Consider the following 24929-nt stretch of genomic DNA (forward strand, 5'->3'; position numbering starts at 1 on the left):
AGTATAGGTATTTTTTCCCCTTTTAACTCCAAATTTCATATTGGTTGATAAATATGTCATTTAATGTTTAATCGTTACAATTGGGTTCAATTAAATGGTATTTATAATTTGAATATAAAGACATTAATTAATTTTCAGAAATAGTTTTTTCTTATTTTTAAAAGTGTAAAGATGTTGATGACTAACAGTTAGAAACTTTGACATTTATATAAATATTATTCAGCTAACCTTGTCAAATTTCTTGAGGAAGGCCGAGTTTTTCAACATGAAGGTTAGTGCATCTGCCACATACCTATAATACCATGTACTGCTCAATTTCGATTAAATTGGATTTAGATATTATGAAAATTGTATTTAAGAATTAAATTATATATTTGTATATACTGTTTTTGTTTCATTGACTTTAGATTATTTAAGCGTTATTACATTTGACATTCATCGTCAATCAGTCAATACGCTAGTATAAGCTGTGATCCGCATCTTCGAATCCCCAGCAGAATTGTTCCTGCTACAAATGTATGGTTATTAAAATCAAATACATGTTGACAAAAAATGTCTGTGATTGATGTAAGTTTAATTGATGATTGATATTTGCTTAACGTCCAGTCGGAAATATTGCATGCATGTTTGGGACGACAAAATAAATAGCGACAATAGCGGGGCAAAAGCAGACTCTTGGTAACTGATTAATTAAGAAGAATATTTTTTATAAAAAAATGAAAAACTTTCAAAAGCAATTACAGCAATTTCCCACACTTGTTGGCTTGGTTAGTATCCTACTTTCTTATTGATAATCCCCCAAGGGTGACTGGGGAATAGAAGTATGGTCACCATTGGTCTTCCTCCGACCGGCAGTAAAACCCGTGCTAAATGGGGCGTCCGTTTGGCTGTGCGGGATGTACAAATTTGCAGCCACGTCCGGTCAGAATGGGGACGTAAAATCCGATGCCTCGTGTAAAGAGAGTGCCACGCTCTTTGCACGTTAAGAACCCTTGCAACAACTCTTTGAGGGGTCCGTAGGTGACCTGTTGCAAGGCTAAATTTCTGTCCCTATCCAATGTAGCCTCATTTCCCGTGGCAGTCTAAATTTCTCCGACCTTAATCCCTTAATCTATTACAGAACCTACCTATTGTATTTATTGTGAACTTGTTCTCGTCCTGAATATGCATGAAATATTTGCCACTGGACGTTAAGCAACCAACAATCAATCAATCAATCTTATTGATAATTTAACTACTTTATAGATATAAAAAGTAAAATAACAAAAATACCTAGCTCCAAGGAAAATTCAAAACGGAAAGTCCTTCATCAAATGGCAAAATATAACATCTCCTTAAACATGTTAAAGGCATGGGAAGCAAATGGCATATATTTTACTTTTTTTAATGGGCACTAAGTTAAAATCAAATCCGATGACCCCCTTGTTGATTGTTTTGGATGATATAATTGTAGACTGGTTGCTTATAGCATTTTTATCAAAAGCCAATTATTTAAAAGCCAAATTATATGTATCGTAATATAAAATAAAATGGTTTTAGGGTTATTGTTCGCTACTATGATTTTGATATGTAATTTTTTAATCGAAGGACAAATATTTGAATTTGATTTATTGCTGGCCTGATTCAAAGTTTTCAGTTACCTATTGTCAAAACTCGTCGTCTTTTGTTAATTTCAAAGGGGCCACAATGCGAGACTTATCGTACACTTTCCGTCAGTGGCGTCGTCAATTTAGTATTAGTGTGGTTAGACCAGTCGATATGAACCGCTAGAGATAGATCTATGATATTCGGTATGCAGTTGTATCATAATCGGCACAACTTATTGCCATGGAGTTTTATTTAGCCCTTTCTTTTAGTCATGGTTTACATATTTTGAAACTTTTCAGAAGTTTACATGTAATATTTTGTGATTAGGTCAGTTTTTTGGGAACCACTTGTGGTTTGTAAATGGAATTCTGTATACAATTGTATTAGCATTTGCTCATCGCATTTTCATGGATATTATTTAGCCCCCAATTGTCATGGCATATTGACTTTGAAACGTGTCCTTAGTTGACATGTCAAATGTGAAATTTGTGATTAGATTAGTTTAAGATAAACACTGATATATATGAAGTCAATATTATGCAGTTGTTTGAACATTTGCAAGTTTATTTTCATTGAGATTATATTGCCCCATACCTATCAATATTGTATTTATTGACTTTAAAACCTTTGCATGTTTTACAAGTAATTAAAGGGAACTACTTCTGATAAGGCAATGGTCTTTGGTACATGTATTCTGTTTTACAAGCATTGACATTTACCATTTCCATGGAGGTTATTTGGCCCTGAACCTTCCGTCATGGACATTATCTTTTTAGCTTACCTGGCCCAAAGGGCCAAGTGAGTTTTTCTCATCACTTTGAGTCTGTTGACGATTGTTAACTTTTACAAAAATCTTCTCTGAAACTACAGGACCAAATTTAACCAAACTTAGACACAATAATCATTTGGGCATCTAGTTTAAAATATATGTCTGATTACCCCGCTTGCCAAACAAGATGGTCGACATGGCTAAAATAGAACATAGGAGTAAAACGCAAGTTTTGTCTATTATTTTGAAAACCGTTATAAAAAGGGGAAATCTGACCTGGACAAAAATTTTCAGAATGTTGAGCTCTACTAATTGTTCAATGACGTCAAAACTGTCAGGCGACATCTTATAGGAGTTATTGCCGTTACAGGCAAATTGTTTCATTTTTTTCATTTTTGCATTTTATCTTGAAAACTATAATAGATGGAGATAAACTTTAAGTTCAAGGATGATCAGCAAGACAAGATCTACGAATAAGAATGCATAGTCGAAATCGTCAGACGACTCCTTATTAGAGTAATTGCCCTTTTATGACAATTTTTGTCAATATTTTGCGTTTTTACCTTATATCTAAAAAATTAAAATAGATAGATAGAAACTTGAATAAGCAAAAATTATCATCATGGCTAGATCAACATTTCAGGCAATATAAAGTAAATTTCCGTCGACATCTTATAGGAGTTATTGCCCTTTATTGACGATTTTTACCTTTTATTTTTTGCATCTATGATAAAAATTGTAATAGATAAATAGAAATTTTAATAAAAAATATGATCAGTAAGGCAAGATCCACAAACAAGTCACATTTTGCTTATAAAGTTAGTAGACTGTCACTCTTCATAGGAGTGATTGTCCTTTAATGAGGATTTTTTACCCAACATAATAAAATAAAGAAGATAGAGAAAAATTAAACAGTAAAAATGGTCAGCAATATAAGATCAACAAAAAAATTTTGTTTTCCTGAATTATATTCTTGTCTACAATGTCGGAAAGAGTCCACTGTTGATTATGCACAAGGACTTAGATGAGCGACACAGGCTCTTTAGAGCCTCTAGATTTATTTATTTTTTTTTTTTTTGCAAATATTTTACATTTATTATCAACATTTGCATTTTACTATCAAAATTACAAAAAGCGAGACATCTCTCTTTGTAGAAAGTATATTTGTGTATATCATCAAATACAATGCCCTAATTATTCTTTAAACACATTAAAATAAAAAACAGTTATATATAGAATAAAATAGGGCGATAAGCAACCAACAATCAATCAATCACTCTCCAAAAGTAAATACTAAATGGACCATTGAAGCTAAATATAAAGAATTGTCCATGATCGCAAAAACTGTATTCCACTTTCATTGATCAGTGTTTAAATATGATTATTCCGTAACTATCGTTATTTGGAAAGAAGTTATGTCCTTGGATTTATCATATACAACAAGTGCTATAACTTATCATTGATGATTCTTAAAATCGGAAAACTATTACCTTTTAAATATTTAAAGATCACCTTGGTATACAGGTGACAGAAGTTCACCTATGTTTAAAAACTCGTTAACCGATTTTAAAAGTCAAGGTAACGCAAAATAGTCCTGAAGGAACCTCATGACCTCATGGCCTTATGTCGGTCTTTACCGAAATATAATTGATGTAATTTTTCTAATTAACACCACATTGACCTCCTGGTTAGAACCCCTAAGGGTGACTGGGGAATAGAAATATGGTTAACATTGGTCTTCATCAGGCCGGCAGTCAAACCCTCGCCAAAGTGAGGCGTCCGTTTGGCTGTGCGGGAGGTACAAATATGCAGCCCCGTCCGGTCAAAATTGGGACGTAAAATCCGATACCTCACTTAAAGGTAGTGCCACACTCTTTGCACGTTTAGAACCCTTGCAACAACTCTTTTGGGGTCCGTAGGTGGCCTGTAGCAAGGCTAAAAATTTATATCTTATCCAATATGCCTTTTTTTTTTCCAGTGGCAGTCTAAGTTTCCCCGACCTTCATCCCGGACGGCCTCATTACAGAACCTACCTATTGTATTTATTGCTAGTTTGTTCTCGTCCTGAACATGCAGGAAATATTTGCCACTGGACTTTAACCAACCAACAATCAATCAATCAATCCTGGTTAAGTAAATGATTACATGTATATAGCTAACTTATTTAGTGACATACTGTGTAAATATTTAGTCTGGTCGATTTAACGTTCTTGTTACTTTATAAGCGTATTAGCATTAATTCTAGGGCACATAAGTGATTTTGTTTTGGGGTTTTTAAAAACTGATCGACGTTTTGAATTTGATACTTTTTTACTGACAATATATATGTATATAGTAATTCCACTTCTTCAAACAATATAACTCGTTGACTATTCACTTTTTTTTAATTCTGTTTAATCCTATTCTATATGTTAAACATTACCGTACTCAGATGCAGCTAGCATTTGACAGCTGTCTCCCGTAGTTTGATGAACTTTTAACCTTCACCACCGATCTTTTTTTAAACGATTAATTTGAAGTCAAATCAAAATAAACATCTTCTTTTCTTTCTATTCTATTTAAACGTTACAAAATTGGTTTTAACTACGTGTGTATTTCTATTCTATCGACTTCCAATATAATGGGGTATAGAATTTATTTAATAACATATAATTGTAGTGTTTTTAAGTCTTAAAATTTACGTCTAATTGTACACAATAATATGGAATTTAAATTATATTTATTTACTTGACTATATTTTCGTTGAATAACTGTTAGGATACGATTTGTTTGGTTTTTTTATAGACATTATGCATGTTACTTTTCGTTATATTATTTATGGAATACATTATATTATCCAAATCGAAGTATAAGTAAGTATAGTTATGCAATACTGAAGGACTTGTTGGCATACGAGTCATTTTTGTAGGAGAATGCAAACTTTTTTCTAGATGATCAAATATTGCTTAGTGGAAAAGGAATAACAGATTGAAACTGACACACGTCGTACAGATTTGTATATATTCATTACATTCATTATATGAATATTAGTTTACTAATTTTTTTTTTTTTGTATTCGATATTTTTAGATAAAAAAAGTCAGAAAAAAATTCATCATGATAACCTATGAGTGTATTGTGTTAGGTACGACTTATATTACTTTTCACAAATATAACTCGTCATCGTAAATTTACCTTATTTTGAACAGTGCTTTCCCTTTCTACCTGTCGATATAAAAATGTGACGCTCGAATGAAATAAATAACGAAGTAGGAAGTGGAAGACTATTGAGGACCCTTAATTCCGAACAGTTTTTTCCAATAAAGCTAATGTAGTATGACCTGAATTAAATCGGGTTTGTTATAACTATAACGTTAACGAGAAAAGGAGACAAATGATAGTTTTTAAATTTTAATTGATACTATTAAAATAAAACGATTAAAATGACCGCATTTTGTTAGTTTAGCACAAACAGGAAATAGCATATATGTGTCTTCTGTTTTACGCATCGTGGTTGGTGCATGCTTGGCAGGAGACGCCTATGCTCCTTCATTTTTTTTTTGTTCATGAGATTCCTTCGGTTTTTGTTGGTTTTTTTTGTTTCTATTTTTTGGGGTTACCTTGATTTGTAATTTCTATATCGATTTATGAGATTGACGTATTGACTGTCATACAAGTGAGAGGTTAGGCTAGCTATAAAACCAGGTTTAATCCACCATTTTCGATTAGGGAAATGCCTGTACCAAGTCAGGAATATGACAGTTGTTTTCCATTCTTTTGAGCTTTTGATTTTGCCAATTGATAAAAGACTTTCCATTTTGGATTCGGTATTTTTGCTATTTTACTGTTTTGTGTAAACTTCTGTAGTCTAAATTGTATTCGAATATTTCTTTCCTGTTAGGTCGACTGGAGCATAGAAATATGGTCATCCATTGATGTTCTTCCGTTATTGCAGAAAAAAGGTAACCGTTGCTGCACGTTATTGCATTAATTGTTAATTTTTTTTCTCTTCATGAACATGCACGACATTGGCCACTGAACGTATGAAAATTAAGAGCCATTGGGCGTTAAACAACCAACAATTAACCAATCACTTAATATGTCTACCTTAATCAGTCAGTCATGCGAAAAATGTAGGTATATCTGACACAACTATCCGTTGCAACTCTCTGATACGCCTACATTAATCCAATAACATTGAAGTAGCATTCTCGTTCAACAAAAAACGTTACCTGCATGTGGCGTACTGACCAATGGGCGAGGTGATATTTATCAAATCCATATTTGTATTGAAGAATACATCTTAGACAGTTCAAGTGCTAGATTTTATTATGAAATGCTTAAAATATAGCATTCAAAAGAACCACATTTGCCGCTTATTTTTCGTTTAATAAAGAAAAACAATTTCATATTTTTCAAATGAATATTGAAAACTAGTACTTTAATTATTAAATAACTACCACTTATATTCAAATAGTACGGAACATGTTTAGTTAAAACAAAATTTAAAACATATAAAATTAGTTTTGATGATATTTCAGGATATAACTATTTTGTGTGGATCTTAATGAACTCAATTTAATGAATAGTGGTACATCCCTGCATTTATCCTGTGTTTTCTTTTCTACATAATATACCTTACAGATCAGTGCAGGTAATTTCCGAATCATGTTAAAAGAAAGGTTAAATGTTAGTATAACACATTTGTGTCTTTAAAATCATGGTCAATGAAATAATTACACCTCAAAGAAAAATTAAAAGATATTTTAAGTTTAATATATAGGTCTCATCACTAAACAAGTCTTTATACAAGATTAAATAAATAATCTAAAAAAGTTTTGAATGCATTTAAAGAGACTAAGGATCAACACAAAATGACAAAAGCCGTGACAAGGACAAGTATAGTGTTTGTAAGTAAACACACCCACCTATTTCGATCAGCGGAGTAACACAATTATAAAATAAATCAGAGGAATTATTGTAGGTCAGATAAAAAATATCTATTCAAAACCGGAATATAAAAAGCGGTTAAAGGGAAATTATATATAATACAGAACCAAAGTATGCCCGAGTGTACCATGGTTACATAAAAGCAAAGTGATATTAATTTACCTACTTTTAAAACGAATTATCGTATTGTAATTTGTTGTAATAACGTCTTAGTTGAAACTGAAATGCGCAGTCTCATAGACTCGAAAATGAATTTGTATTAGAAATAAAGGCAACATTTTCATCTCATATCAAAATAGAAATATGCAAATGATATGCAAATAGATGGTGTTCTCCCAATATGCATTGATTTAAATTAAACAATATAATGAACTACATCAAGTCTATTGAATCAACAAAAAAATTGATAAAGTACAGTGAAACGAATTTTATACAAAAAAAAGTAAAATCACAAAAATACTGAACTCCGAGGAAAATTCAAAACGGAAATTCCCTAATCAAATGGCAAAATCAAAAGCTCAAACACAGCAAACGAATGGACAACTGTCATATGACTTGGTACAGGCATTTTCTTATGTAGAAAATGGTGGATTAAACCTGGTTTAATAGCTAGCTAAACCTCTCACTTGTATGACAGCCGCATAAAATTCCATTATATTGACAACGATGTGTGAACAAAACAAAAAGATATAATAGGAAAAACTGTCAAAAATAGGGGTACAGCAGTCAACATTGTATTATAATTTTAATCACTATAAAAACAAACAAATAAGCATGTAAATGGTCGCATTGAACATAAAGTACAGATACAAATGTATGCAAGCTAACGATTTTTCTATACCTGTGCATTGACATATGAATTTTATGGATTTAAATAGTTAATGAAAGGAAAATCCCAACAAAACATTTAAAACTCCCAAAAAGTATTGACATTGTGTACATAGATTGCATTTAAAAAAACTGTTTGAATACAATTAACGATTAACCAATAAGAACTTTACAATGTTGATTCAATCAGATGTTGTTGGTTCAAGGGAAACATTTGTATAGCGTCTATTTTCTATCATGTATAATAAATAATTTGTAAATATAGTAGATTTCCTCATACTGTCCTATACGCAAAACATATTAATGATGATGGCATGATATCTTGATGTTTTTTCATTATATAGTTTGAGGATATTATATGGAAGCTTTCATTGTATGTATATATTAAAAGATCTCAGAAATTATACTTTCTGCACGCATTAATGCTAATCTGATGTTTTTTATGATTTTTTGTATTCTTAATATTTGTTTAATTCATTACCAACAAAGAGACCAATATAAGTTGTCATTACCGAAAAAAATAAATCTTATAATAGATAAATACATGCGATGTATATACATGTTTACAAACAGAGTGAGTTATGACGAGATTTCTAAAGAAGACAACTGAAAGCAATTTAATATTTCCTACCGTTGAGTCAAAATGCATCTACATGCTAGAAGAGAAGGCTTTGAAGACCTTTATTTTGGCTTTGCCATTTTTGCTTTAATATTTTATAACAATAGATCGTTGCCCATGTATATATTTTCAATTAATGGAGGCGACCTCTTCCTGGCTAATTTGCTTTCTCTCGAAATATTCTGTCGTAAAGTTTTCAGAAATATTTTTCGGTCATAATAGGGACGTTAAATCCGATGTCTTGTGTAGAGAAAGTGCCATGCTCTGTATACGTTGAGAACCCTTGTTATTAATCCTAGATAGGTCATATGTGGGCTGTTAGAAGGCAAAATATATGTCCCTATCCAATATAGCCTCTTTGTCCCGTTGCAGTCTAAATTTCCCCGACCTTCATCCCTGTCGGCCTCGATTACAAGACCTTCCTATTGTATGAACTGTAAATATGTTCTTGTCCTGAACATGCAGACAATATTTTCCACTGGACGTTAATCAACCAACAATCAATCCACCAAATATCTAATTCTTTATCCGGATTTGGTGATGCTTTAGGGTTAAATTATACTAAAAGTTTTTATTAGGTTTTGAATTTTCAACTGTACCTTGGTTGGTTTAGTTTCACGATTATTTACCCCTGATACTAACAACTGTTTAGTTAAGGTCTTCAAACAATTGTGTTTCAGGATATCTTCCTTATTTACTTAGAGGAAAGAAATTTTATAACGATCAAGTGCTCGCGTTTGATTTTGTTCTGTTCCCGTTAATCTAGTAAGAATAGTAAATGATCCAGTGCATATTTGTACGACACATCAACCAACGGGAAAAAAACGATCAGAGTGTTTTCTAAATACTACTGGGAGCAGTATAGCGTGTTCTATGCATTAAATTTTGAGTAAAAATTATTCTTCACACAAAAAACAACAGATAAGTCAGGAACTTGTTGTTCAGTGGTTGTTGTTTGTTGATGTGGTTCATAAGTGTTTCTAGTTTCTCGTTTTTCATATAGATTAGACAGTTGGTTTTCCTGTTTGAATTGTTTCAAACACACTAGTCATTTTGGGGCCCTTTATAGCTTGCTGTTCGGTGTGAGCCGAGGCTCCGTGTTGAAGGCCGTATTTTGACCTATAATTGTTTTCTTTTAACACATTGTGACTTGGATGGAGAGTTGTCTCATCGACACTCATATCACATCTTCTTATTTCTAGATAAAATAAAAACAATAAAAAACTCGACTTGCATTTTAACATACGGTCTCCAACAGGAGAATAATGTATAGATAAGAAACAAATATGAATATAACAACGACTTGTCATATAGGTAGCTTTATTTTAGAGTATGGTTCATACAGCAACCGCATAAAAAAGGAAAAGTCAAATTTTGTTCGAGCCATGTGTTTTAAAGATTTCGTGAACAAATTTTGCCACTGGACGTGGAACAACAAACAATCCTTCAATCCAAATTTTGACATGTTTACTGGGTGTGGATTGGTATAACGAGCGATGAATATATAGCAGGAGACGCTCACACTGGCGTTGCATCCCGTCTCACTCCTCATTTTTTGTTTATGCTTGTTTTGTATATTGTTGGAAAGGATCTGAACATCGGTAAAAAATAATGTTCTCGACATCAAAGATTGCGTGTTTTAACACAGTCTGTTAACAATACTGGTCGAGTACATATTATCGTTTTCTTGTTGAGTTACTCTCCAGCACCAATTAATGACCGCACATTTTATGTGGAGGCTATAATTCTACAAAATTTGTTTTCTTTTGCTAAGTGCAAGTCTATGGGACAGAGTAACGCATGTGACAGTTTTCTTATGAACACTATAAACACCGTGTACATTAACATTTTAATAAAGAATGATCAGAAAGTGTCATCAAAGTCATAATAGTTAATTTAATATATCGAGTTTTGTATGATGAATCATTACCTTTACTCATCGATATGACAGGTAGACATAACCTTTTATTTTTACCATGTACTATTCAGATAAATCATATTTTAAGTTGTTCCAAAATTCTGATATAGATGCTTCAATTAAACCTTTATATATAAAATTATCCTGTATTGCATACCCTGAAAAAAAACCTTGTTAATAACAGGTCATTTAATTTCACGTTAAGATATATTGATGATTTTCTTCCCATTAACAATCAAAACTTTTCTGATTGGGTTCCATTAATATTTCCTTCAGAACTAGAAATTAAATAAACAACAGACACGGCTTCCTCCGCCTCATGTTTAGACTTATACTTTGAATTTGACATTAGCGGTCATGTCAGTACCAGAATATATGACAAACAAGACGATTTTAAATTTGAAATTATAAATTTCCCCCACCTTAACAGCAATATGCCAACATCACCTGCATATGGGATATACATTTCCCAACTCATTCGGTATTCAGCAGCTTGCGGCTGCTACTCAGACTAAATAAAAGTTGATGAACCAGGATTATGTCCAAGAATGTCTCGCTTTTTTTCTGAAACAGGTCATTGAAAGATACCAAGACCTAGTTGATAAATATATATTAACTTTACAAATGATACATGATGGTCTTAAAGTATGGATTCTCGGTACTATCATCTTCATTACGTGTTATAGTGTTCTTTTTATTTGCCATTGTATATTATTAAACGTTACTGTGAAGTTAAGGTTTGGTAATATACTTTTGACATGGCTCGGTATTTATACATCCCGCCACATTGTGTTATTGTGCTTTGGTTTGTAGTCTTATCTTTCATTTTTCCTTATGTACTTGATCTGTAGAATGTTCATATGCCATTCTGTTTTTCTTTGTGGAACTAGTTATTTGTTCTTATAGTGATACATATTGTTGTCAAGATAGTGGAATTCTATGCGACTTGCATGAACATGAGAGGTTTAGCTAGCTATAAAAACAGGTTTAATCCACCATTTTCTACATAAGGAAATGGTAGTACCAAGTCAGGAATATAACAATTGTTTTTAATTCGTTTGATGTGTTTGAGCTTTTATATTTGTCATTTCCGTTTGAAGTTTGCCATGGAGTTCGTGAATTTTGTTATTTTACCTTTTTCGCATATCCTGTTTACTATCCCAATGCATGTTTAAATATACGGACGCATGATCAAATGTGTATAGAATGCTTTTTTTTATTACTTATTACGAAATATGCTTTAATTTGTTGAGATTGTACTAATCGTATTGAATATTAAGATTCACAATTGGTAGTTTTAATTGTCATGCATTCTTAATTTTATACATGTATCTTTTCATATGAGATTTAACAATAACTATCATATTTGTGGTCTGCATCATCATAACATCTGGTTGAAGCAAAATTGGACTTAGAAGTTTCAGCGTGATGGCTGGTAAGTTGTATATAAACTGAAATAAAAGTTAATGGGATATATGTCAATAAAGCAACTATCGATAAAATAATAAAAGCCCCGCCCCCCTAAAAAATATCTTTTATAAAAGACCTGACTCATATCGATACACAGTTTAAAAAAACTAAAAAAAAACACTTTGTGTAGAGGGCCGTATGATTGCCTACAATTGCTTACATCAACTTCATTTGAACTCCTGTAGATAGTTGTCTCATTGGCAATCATACCTCATATCCTTATATTCCCTTACTAACGTCTACTTCATTATTTTCTGATTAGTTTCTTATTGGATTTGCGGTTATACTTCCCTCATTTTAATATTTTTATAAAGAAACAAAGTACCAATCTAAGAGTATTCAGTTACTGAAAGCTAGTTCATAGCCAAAAACTAATAAAATCATACATCCTAGACAACATATATATCCTAGACAACATGTATATCCAAGACAACATATATATCCATGAAATATTTGTATCCAAGACAACATACATATCCAAGACAACATATATGTTTAAGACAACATATATATGCCAGATAACATATATATATATATATATCAGTATACATCAAATGGACGTCATATGCAATGATGTTGATGTTGATGTTAATTGTTAATTGTAAATTAATCCAACGATTACATTGAGTCATAACAACAACGATGGCAGGTATTATTAATTTTTGTTCGGACATTACTTTAATGCGCACTTGTTAACTTTCAGAAATATAAAAACGTCGACCATTACATAAGTAAGTTAATTTAGGGATCAGCTGAAGCCCGCCCTCGGGTTGGGAATTTTCGCGCTACGTTGATGACCCATTGGGGGCCCTGGACTGTTTTATGCTACTTGGTCGGGTTGTTGTCTTTTTGACACATTCCGCGTTTCCATTCTCTATTCTAATATAAGACCTTCGCTTATATACGGTGTATGGCTGCTCAACCAGTCTTCGGAATGAAATATTAAAAAAATGCAATTAAAGTGGATCAATCATTGAAATAATAGTTAATATTTCTTCATTGTAAGTTACTTAAATATTGAATTTACCGACGAGTGTTTAAAATAAGGCATTACCACCAATGGTGCGCACAAAAATACAAAAGAAAAACGACATATTTTCGAAATAACGTTTTCCGAAATATCTAAAGTAACTAATCGGTTATTTAGTAAAAAAAATAATCTTATTTTGTCCATAATGTTAAAAAAATTTGATATATGGAGGGAAAGAAGAAAAAAACAATATTTATACAAAATGTTGGTGTAAATTTCTATACATTTCAATTTTTTATATATCAAAATATGTAATATTTTTCAAAGGCTACACTGTATCAATCGATAACTATGTATTCAATCTATTGTTGTTTTTCTTTTAATTTTCTTCCGTAGAGTAACATTCTTATGTGTTTCTATTCTGTAATTGGTTTGTTCTTTTGTTCGTTTGTTGTTGTGCTGTAGCCCTTTTTGTATTTCTAATCTTTCATTTTTGCTTATGTGCTTTGTCTATATGCCATGTTTTTCTTTGTTGACATTTTTGTTTGTTTTTATATTGATTAAGATTATATAACACAATGTTGACTGCTGTACCCCTATTGTTGACATTTTTACCTATTATGTCTGTTTGTTTTGTACACACATTGTTGTCAATATAATGGAATTTTATATGACAGTCAGTGAGAGGTTTGACTAGCTATAAACCAGGTTTAAACCAAAATTTTCGACATTACGAAATGCCTGTACCAAGTCAGGAATACGACAGTTGTTTTCCATTTGTTTGATGTGTTTGCTGTTTTGATTTTGCCATTTGATAAGGGACTTTTCGATTTGAATTTCCCTTGGAGTTCGTTATTTATGTTATTTTTGTTATATTACTTCTTGTTTTTTTTATGCCTACTTGTTTTTCTTTTGTGATAATTTAGTTAACCAACGTATAAGATATATTTAACAACCTATAGCTATTGACATCATACATTGTTAAAATAACATCGAAACAGATACATTTTGGCAAAACTATTTTTAAAGGCTCATGATTGTAAACCAAACTATGTTCGAACATAATCCATTAAACATAACGATATGTTTAAGAGGCAAGTGAGTTTGTCAATGTGATAATAGCTTAAATCTTTTAGAAGGCACAATTATGAATAAAAGAAAAAATCGGGAGAAACAAAGTGTCAGTCAAAATTCGTATAAGTCGAAGAGAAAACATCGCATGGCTAAAATGAAAAACAACATTTTAAGGTCTTGGTTTGATTTGTTTCAGAAGTTATAAAATTAATGCCTGGTTCGACGGATACAGACTGGATTACCAAATCGGTATGGTGAACATTTTATTCAAATTCATTTTTTTATGTTTTATTGTAAACTCCAAGGAAGCCAATAACGAGTTAAATGTTACAGCAGAAATAAAATGTATAAAAGTACGTGCTGGTCCAACAACTGAATACTTCATATTTATGGTAGTTTAAACAGAGAAGCAGACGATACTAAAGGGACATTAAAACTAACATGCAGAAGACAAACATACGACTTTAACTATGGCGAAAAGACAACCACCGCATACAAATGTAACGATTGAGTAACACGAGTCCTACAAAAAAAACATGGTTGATGTCAAGTCCTCTATAATAATATGCACACTCAGTTCCATAGCGACGACCTAACATGTTGTCATTATCTTAAAATATACAAATAAATGCACAATAAAAATAACGCCTCTTTCCTTAGTAATCACATGTTTATCTGTACAATTTAGTGACGCACCACGTGACATTTAACATTCAACATTGATTTGTCTCTTAGAAAAACAGAAATGATATCGTTATTATAATTAAAAAAAATAGTTCTTTAAATAAACAAATTGAGCGAAAAATTATTGAACAAGTGACCAAACTTCTGCATACTAATATAATGATAAGTCTTAAAACATATAGCTTTAAAGTTCATTTGTAGGGGTTTTGTGATTTATCTCCTTCTTTTTTTTTTAAACCAAAATAGATTTGCAATATTTAATAGAAACTTTACTATATTGTTTAATGTTAACACGAGAGAGATATCCTTTTAATATAAGTAAAGAAAAACCATCTCTATCGGGAATTTCTTTGAAGTAAAACTATATTGTCTACTGTTTGCCTTAAAATAAACTATTTCATTAAACTGCATCAAGTTATCTCTTAAACGTTCGTAACAGATTTTCGATTACCAAATATTTTTGGCTCAAACCTCACCAAAGGGACATTATTTTTCAAAATGCACATCTGGTGCAATAAGATTTGTACCGTTAAAGATATTACAGATGATCAATAGATATGGGGTTATTTCATATCATTTATTTCCAAAGTTTTCACGCACCGTCTTGATAGAGATGCATGTATGTCTTTTCCAGGAATCGGAATCTGAAGATGAGGGTCGTCGGAAAACAAAGAACTTGGTAAGTACATCCCGCCCTAAATATCTTTGAAATATCAAAACTTTAAATAAAACAATAGTTATTTAGTCAATTTAAATACAAATGATGTTCAGGTACTTTTTTCCCAACCTGGGTAATACTAAATACTTTAAAACATTTCAACCATTCCTGGCCATCATTTATTCTATCGTCTGACGGATTGACTTTCAGCAATGAAAGAACCATTCCTGGTATTCATTTTTTTCTATCGTCTGACGGATTGACTTTCAGCAATGAAAGAACCATTCCTGGTATTCATTTTTTTCTATCGTCTGACGGAATGACTTTACCACTTATTTCTATCTAGCGTCTGACGGATTGACTATTCTAATCGGTTATCAGGCCATTAGATTTCTCGTTTGATTTGTTTTATATTTGTCATTTCAGTGCTTTTTATAGCTTACAAGGCTGTATGGGTCTTGCTCATTGTTGAAGGCCTTACGATGATCTATAATTGTTAGCTTCTTTGTGTTTTAATCCCTGGTGGAGAGTAGTCTCTTTTGCAATCATACCACATCTCTTTAATTTTTATTTAGTACAGGACTGACTACAAATGGACAACTGAACTCATAGATGAACCACATTACCAAACTATTCATTCATGTATAGACCTGAGCATTGTATTGTTATGTTTCTTTGGCTGCGTCAGTCCATGAGCTAATAGTATTAACATAGTAGAATAACGTGTTGTTAAATAGTATTTGTTAAATCATTTTTGCTGCCTGAATTAAAGATATGACGGAATAAAACAATTCAAAAGAAAAATATGGTTCATTAATACAAAAGGTATAAACAAAATAGAAGATTGCATACAGCTACACACGTCAACCATAAAATAACAATATCTTAAGACAGACACATAAATAGGACGTTAACCGCATAATAACAGTATCATGGGACAGAAAATAGATAGGACGTCAACCACAGATTAACAGTCTCCTAGGTCAGGCACATGCATTGTTTAGCCGAGTGTAAATTGTGTGTGAGGGCTCCACTCTTACTTACCTGCAAGACCGTTGTAATTGCACAACATAATAACAACCTGTTACAATCAGTTGGATAGGACTTATTTAACTAATCATTAGCACAATCACTAAAAAATAAACCATAAAATTACAATATATAAGAGGACTTGGTATTTAAAACCTTCAACTTATAAATAAACCAAGTGTACAAAGACATTCATTGATTGGTTTTACCAACTTTATATTGAAAAAACTTCTTTTAATTTCTTGTCATATATGATGTAGAAATTCTCTCAACAAAATATAATCAAGACCAAATTTTTTTCAATAAATTCAATTATTGCTTAACTTTTGGTGTAATTTTATGTTGTAACTTTGGTGTTACACAAAAGCCATAACAAACGTTATACTAGTATATTGTGACCCTTGTTCGTACTTTTAAGCTTAAATTTAAAATAAGTTGGATTTACAATTCAGAGAGAAATTCAGTAAAGGAGAATACTCCTAATTTGGTAACAGATAGAAGTGTGTCCTTAGATGTGCTGTAATAAATAAATACAACACAACGTTGCCCATTTGAATTTTTATCATTTGTAGAAAATTTTTATCAACAGAATTCAGTAGATACAGATACAACCTTGACCTTTTTAATAATATGTTCTCATAAACTATGGAGATTGTTGACCCTTCTGAATGTCTCTGATAAAAAAATAAGTATTTATATTGTTTTAATAGCCTTATGTTGTAATGTTTAAGCTTATATATTTTAAACAGGAAATTCAAGGCCATACAAGTGTTGGTGGGAGGATGTTACATTGTAAAACCTTCTATGGTTACAAAATTACAGATTTAAAAAGACAGTATTTTGAAGGTATTGGAAATACTTATATATATATTATAAATATATGGTGGGTTTGAATTGCAATTATATACTTGCTCTATTTCTCTGAGCTTTCAACCATTTAGATTGACATCTTTCTTTGTCCGACTATTCTGAAACACAGTAGATTCTATAAAGTGACATGGCAATGATACATCTCGGCATTTCATCTTTTTTATTGACCTTACATGATGAAAATGTTTTTCACTTTTACATGAGATTTTTCAGTTGAGCTGAGAAGACAATAGCTATACATGGTTATATTACACTACTAGCATATGAAAATAAACAGCAACAATATATTAAGATTGCGCTTGCAAGTTCTTGTCCTTCCGTCAGCGGGATTTTCTGCGACACAAGAGATGATTTCAGCTTCCCAATTGTGAACTTTCCAATTTTATGCCGCAACATTCCAGCAACACCTGCATACGGAGTATATATCTCCCAGTTGATACGATATTCCAGGGTTGTATTTCCTATCATGATTTCCTTGGTAGAGGGTTGCTGCTCACAAGGAAGCTTTTAAACCAAGACTGCCCTACAGATATGTTCCAATTGTCGTAACTACAATCTCGGCCCCTTTTCCCCGAATATGACATACCGAATTAGACGTATCACTTGTTTTGTATTGACATTAGCAACACGAAGGGTGCCACATGTGGAGCAGGATCTGCTTACAATTCCGGATCACATGAGATCACCCCCAGTTTTTGGTGGGGTTTGTGTTGCTCAGTTTTTAGTTTTCTAAGTTGTGATTTGTGTACTGTTCTTTGTCTGTGTGGCTTTTTCTTTTTTTAGCCATGACGTGTTCGGTTTATTTTCAACTTGTGAGTTTGAATGTTTTTTTGTCATCTTTCGCCTCTCTTTTAAATCGGTATTATATTAAAAAATTGAATATAATGTGCTTTGTTAATTGTCCAAGAGATTGGACAAAGTGATTTGATACATTACAAAAGTCTTTGACTTATTTGTACTGAAGGGTTCAAACAGTGTAATTCTTTACAAAGTTTTATTTAAAAAGAGTAACTTGACAATGATATATGTTCTAGAGGAACATTTCCAATTGTAAATAAAGCATAATTGATTGGGCAAATGTATTGTAGTATATAAGCAAACCAAACTGCATTTTACGAAAATTCAAAATGGATTATAAAAAATATGAAAGGATATTTATAATTCAAGATTAGGATGAAAGCCACTGTGGACAGTTTATATAATTACAATACCGAAGAAACATTTGCAATTTTTAATTATCATCAAAAGTTGAAGTTTCCGTACAAACTTAGTAAATTACAACACTAGGAACAGTAGACTGCCTGTTATATTTGGACTTACATACTTCTTATATTTGTGGAAAGTCTATGACAAACGAGACGATTTCAATTTCGAAACTTTAAATTTCTCCCACCTTAACAGCAATTTACAAACTTCAACGCATATGGAATATACATTTCCCAACTCATTCGGTATTCAAGAGCTTACAGCTGCTACTCAGTTTATAAAACGTCACCAGTGGCTGAGCAGAGAATTAAGGAATCAGGTTTATGTCAAAGAATGTCGCGTCCTTTTTCAAAAAAAAAAATCCATCGGAAGATACCAAGACCTTGTTGATAAATATTCCTTTTCACCTTCACAAATAATATGATGGTCTTGAAGTGTAGATTCTAGTTACTGACGTTGTTTATCGTCTCAATTACGTGTAACATTGTTCTTTTTATGTGTCTTTGTATATTTTAAACCTTTACTGTTAGGCCATTTTTGGTAATATCCTTTTGGCGTGGCTCAGTATTTATACATCCCTACATTGTATTATTGTGGTATGGTCATATTTGTATTCTTGTCTTTCATTTTTGCTTATGTACTTTGTCTATAGAGTATCTATAGTCCATTTTGTTTTTCTTTGTTGACAGAGTTGTTTTTTTTATAGCGATTGCGATTAGACCACAATATTGACTGCTGTACCCCAATTTTTGACATGTTTACCTATTTTGCCTGGTTGTTTTGCTCACACATTTTGTTGTCAATACCATTGAGTTCTATGCGACTGTCATACAAGTAAGAGGTTTAGCTAGCAATATTACCAGGTTTAATCCACCATTCTACACAAGGAAATGCCTGTACTAATTCAGGAATATATCAGTTGTTTTCCATTCGTTTGATGTGTTTGAGCTTTTGATTTTGCCATTTGATAAGGGACTTTCCGTTTTGAAATTTTATTGGAGTTCGGTATTTTTGTTATTTTACTTTTTATGAACATTCAAGCTATTCATACTAGTTGTAATTTGTTTTTGTTATTTTTTATAATGAAATATTATAAAGTACATTGAAGTCATTCTCTTAACTGTTTGGATTCACTTTACCACCTACAAAGAGTCCTCAAGAATATTTACATAATATACACGTGTTTCAGTTGATTAATCTTTATATTTCTAGGCGATTGTGGTATGTGTATAGTTGAGTTCGGAGATGGAGACAGAAAAAGGTAGAGGTTTTGTTGTTTCTTAATAATGTTCACCGAAAACGAATGTTATAAATCCTGCATTTGATTAAAATAAAACTTTAAAGTCTGTTGGTAATCTTAAATGATAGTCCTGAGAATAAAAATGACAACTGGATGTACCGTATATCGGGTTTTTTCGCGTGTGATTAATTTTCGCTTTATTCGCAGCTACTAAAAAACGCGAAAATTTGACCCCGCGTAAATTTCACTGCAAATTGAAAGATTTATCGTTGTTCGAAAGTTTCATACATTATACTGTAAATTACCGAGTCTTTTGTGTTGTTTGACGGATCCCAAGAATGGGCATACTTAATAAAGATCTCTGTTTTCATAATAATTATATTGATTAATCATACATGCCACACCTTTTGACAACGCAGCAATCAGTGACATGTTAAATAAAATTGAGAATGGAAATGGGGAATGAGAATGGAAATGGAGAATGTTAATCTATTGATTTGTGTCATAATCCGAACATTTTGCATGTAATGTAAAAATAAAATGAAAATAATTCACATTTACATGGATTTTTGTATATCTGTAATGATCAAAACCTTCAAGTTTTAGCATGCTCCAATGTACATAATTTATGTTCCATAAAAGTTCTCTGAATTACGTGTATTTTTGTTTGTATTAGTCATATTTATTTGTATTCGATTTCCTGTCAGTTACACAAGTTTATGTTGTTTACATCTTTATCAATACGATATAGTTATTTTTTCGCATGTATTTCTCATTCAGCAAAAATTATACACAGTGTAAATTTAACCTGCCCATTTTGTCATCAAATCATGTAAAAAAGGCCGACGCGGTATATGTAAGACAATATAAATAAAAGTAATATGACACAAAGTACAACCTTACAGAGAAGACAATGAAGCAAAGATGAGCACCATCCGTTCCGCGGGTCATGAATTTATAGTTTTAAAATGAAAATGTAACATAGAAAATGAACGAAAAATTCACAAAATCATCGTTACGTAAAATATGAAATGAAAAACATGAAATAAAAATTTTATTGCTATAAAACCAAAAACTTAGTTCAATATACCATGTTCTTGTAGAGTCTGTCTGGTTAAATTGATTGATTGATTGGTGATTGCTTTACGCCTCATCAGCACAAAACGGCTATATCGCGGCAAGAGCTATTTCAAATATTATAATATATATATATATATAATTGTTTTTAATCAGACATGAAGTCCTTCAATTTACTAAAACTTTAGTTTAAAGCGAAAATACTTATTTACAAATAAAAATTCACCAACTAGATAACATGATAAAAACTTAAAATCATTTTAAACTAATGCAACAAATTCATATAGCATAAACGATTCGTTGAAATTCTTCACGCACGTTTTAGACCCATAAGTTCTTAATGGTAAAACATTGTAGGTTAACAAAATACACATCCAGTAATGTCAAAGATACCCGTTCACGTCTACTTAATTTGACATAGTACAAGATCACCTGTATGAATGTGTGAGCTTTATTAACACACACAGAACTCATTGTTATATCACATTTTGAGAAGGGACTGACACTGATGAAGGCTATTTGTTGGTCCGAAATATCTGTCAATACGATTTCATTCCATCTTTTTTATATCTTTATCTTTTATCAATATCGTTGCACAAATCCTAAAACTTATATATATATAGGAATACGTGACTTGGCTGCTGGATCCCGTTTGTTGTCACGATAACAAATTATGTCTGTTTGGGTTGCTAATCCAATTTTGTTGATAAAGTGGAAGGTTTAGCTAGCTACTAAACCAGGTTAAACCCACTATTTTCATCCGAAAATGCTTGTTTCAAGGCAGGAATATGACTGTTGTTTTCCTGTCGTTCCGTTGTTTAATATAGTCGAGCGTTTGGTTTTGTCAAGTTATATGGACTTCAAGTTGGAGTTTGGTATTTTTGATAAACGAAAGTTACATAAACCGTTGACGTGTCTCATATTTGCTAATCGAGAAGTAGATGACAGATTGAAACTAATGGAAGAAGTCATATCTTTTGCAAGTAAGTATATGCAAAGCTTTCTAAATTATTAGAACAAATTACAAATTGAAAAAAAAACAATGTCATGTGAATCAAAGGCAATGATTTTAAAATGTTTTGTAGGGAGTCATCTATTAGTGTTTAAATGTCTCCAACCACACTAAGTGTACAGGTGCACAGGGAACTACATGTTCCTTAGTCATATTGGTTGACCTTTCCGGTTTTTTTGGGGTTTTTTTTTTTTTTTTTGGGGGGGGGGGGGTAAGGGGGGGATGTAGTCACCTTCTTCGAGAATGAAAATAACACTCTTATAAAAGAGTACTTTATTAACTAGTATATGTGATATCTTTGATACAAAAACACATGAAGATAACCTATTCAAATCAATACACGTGCATTTCGAGGAAACAAATTAAAAGAATTATTAAAGACAACAGATTTCTGTATTTTTTTACATTTTCTCTGATATTGCATCTAAAAATTTGCTTATTAAGTGAAACTTCAATGTAACCACCAAGTACTGTGTCTTGATATATTAAGTCAGATAAAAATATAATGGTATTTTACAGCTTTTTTGGAATAAAGATCTAAAAATTCATGAAAAACCCGGAGTTCTTGAAATTATTTTCGATTTCTCTAATATTAGATACAATATTATTTAATATGATGTCAACATTACCACCAAGTACACTGCCTTAAGATAAGAAGCTCATATCAAATATATAATGGTATTTTATTACATTGTTTGGCAGGGTTTCATCTGATTCAATTTTCAGTTTGTCCACCTCTTTCGCCAAAATAATATATTTTTCGCCACTTTCATAAACATATTTTATCGTTTAAATTTTTTTCTTCTTTGTTACACAAAAAATCAGTTTACAGCATTGTTGTCTAATCTATTATAATTCTAGCGGAGACATGTTATACAATCTCTGATTCTACATATCTTTTGTTTAATCTGTCTACGTTGTAACAAATAAACACTCAACAATTACCCTTCCGGAGCACCTGAGATCACCCCCAGTTTTTGGTGGGGTTCGTGTTGCTTAGTCTTAGGTTTTCTATGTTGTGTCATCTGTACTATTATTTGTCTGTTTGTCTTTTTCTTTTTGGCCATGGCGTTGTCAGTTTGTTTTCGATCTATGAGTTTGACTGTCCCTCTGGTATCTTTCGTCCCTCTTTTACAAACATTTACTTTTTTTAAAGATACTGTGAAATTGCAATATAAATCATAAAATCATCATTTTGGACTTCTGGGAACACTGGGTTCATTTTCAATAAGTCTATCGGATACTTTCCGTCTTATAAACATTTTTCTTCATAACAACAGATTTCTTTTCCGGACCATCGTTAAAAGAAAAAGTTGAGACGTAAAACTATGCTTCAAACACGTGCGTTGCAAAAAAGAATGTGAAGTACCTACTACAAAACAATTACTTCTATCAAAGTTCAAGGAAAAAGACTATAAGGTCAAAGATTTTCTAACTTTTGAACATTTTTCTTCATTTAAACAGTTTCCTGTTCTGGGCCATCGTTTAAAGAAAAAGTTGAGATGTAAAACTATGATTCAAATAAAACACGTGCATCCCTAAACGATTGCTAAGTACCCACTTCAAAATAATTATTTCTATCAAAGTTTTAAAACTATCCTTAAGGTGACATATGACGCCATTTAACCACACAATTTCATTAAATACACAATCAACACCCTTTTTTTATTAAATAGTCCATTGTTGCCGATAGCTAAAAAGTGCAATCAGCTGATCATTGATTTTCTTTCACAATCGTAACGCGCGACAAGTTCAAGGTGAAATCCCAGTATCGTCTGATCAGGGGAAAAGTCAGAAAAACCTGAAAACAATTAACAATATAGACGTAGTCAAACGGTTATTATTCATTCGCAAAATCTTTCGCCAATAATGAATTTAAATCGCAACAGTTTTTATTTTTTCTCAAAGTGCGAAAATAGCAATCGCCTGCAGAAACCCATCTGTGGGATAGAATATCGAAAAATTCAAAGAAAAAAGAAACAAAATAAAAGATACCGGATTTCCTGGTAAAAAAATATTTTTAATTTCTCTTATTTTGGATCTTATGATTTTATATTAAGCACCAAAACCTTGTCATCGATTATTCAATTTTTTCTTTCGAAGGAATTCGCTTAAAGAAACGCTTGGATAATAGTCACCCGAGAGGCAAGATATTTCATCTTTGCTGCTTTAAGTTCGTCATCCTCGGCAATTCTGGTTGAAAGCGGAGGGGAACATTTTTTGGAAAATGTGCATACTACTTGGATATAATCTCCAATATACTATCGCTTCACTTAAGTTAAAGACGGTTCCTAGCACCGATTTGATCAGAATTCATTGCAAGACACAACTACTGTGCATTGGAAAATATAAACCTGGAGAAACATAAACAAATGATCAATTATATATATATCTGGCCAAGAAACCAGACATTTCTGTGTTATTTGGTCTCATATGGAGAGTTGTCTTATTGACAAACATACCACATCTTCTTTGTTTTGCATATAGTATATACATAAATTTCCAACAATTGCTCTTAGCCTGCAGATCCTATACAAACATTTATTCAACAACGAGGCACACGAGATATATTTTAGAAGTTTGGAAAAAATGACGTATGTACATGTATATTGCGAACTGTATATCAATTCCATCAACAAAATGGCCGATAGCGGGAATACTAACGAGCACATATATGAGAAAATCGTCAGAATGAATACTCCATAACTGTAAAAAGTTAAATAGCAAAAATACCGACCTCCAAGAAAATTTCAAAACGGAGAGTCCTTTATCAATTGGCAAAATTAAAAGCTCAAACACATCAAACAAATGGAAAACAACTGTCATATTCCTGATTTGGTAAAGACATTTCCTTATGTAGAAAATGGTGGAATAAACCTGGTTTTATATTTACCTAAACCTCTCACTTGTATGACAGTCGCATAGATTTCAATTATGTTGACAGCAATGTGTGAGGAAAACAAACAAACATAATAGGTAAAAATGTTAAA

General features: G+C 31.8%; 1 protein-coding gene across 9 annotated transcripts in view; it reads left to right on the top strand.

Annotated features, from left to right (window-relative positions):
• LOC127732399 (transient receptor potential cation channel subfamily M member 3-like) overlaps positions 1 to 24929 on the top strand; it is a 208273-nt gene that overhangs the window by 161676 nt on the left and 21668 nt on the right. The window contains exons 1-5 of one of the 9 annotated variants that reach the window (XR_007996233.1): positions 11938 to 12084; positions 14360 to 14412; positions 15482 to 15526; positions 17284 to 17380; positions 19823 to 21910. The exons of the other annotated variants lie outside the window; for them this stretch is intronic. The gene's annotated coding sequence lies outside the window, so the exon portion shown is untranslated. Of the gene's footprint in view, positions 1 to 11937; positions 12085 to 14359; positions 14413 to 15481; positions 15527 to 17283; positions 17381 to 19822; positions 21911 to 24929 lie in introns of those variants that run through there. 9 annotated transcript variants of the gene reach the window in all.

This window comes from Mytilus californianus, unplaced genomic scaffold (genome assembly GCF_021869535.1).
Source record: "Mytilus californianus isolate M0D057914Y unplaced genomic scaffold, xbMytCali1.0.p SCAF_24, whole genome shotgun sequence".
NCBI lineage: Eukaryota > Metazoa > Mollusca > Bivalvia > Mytilida > Mytilidae > Mytilus > Mytilus californianus.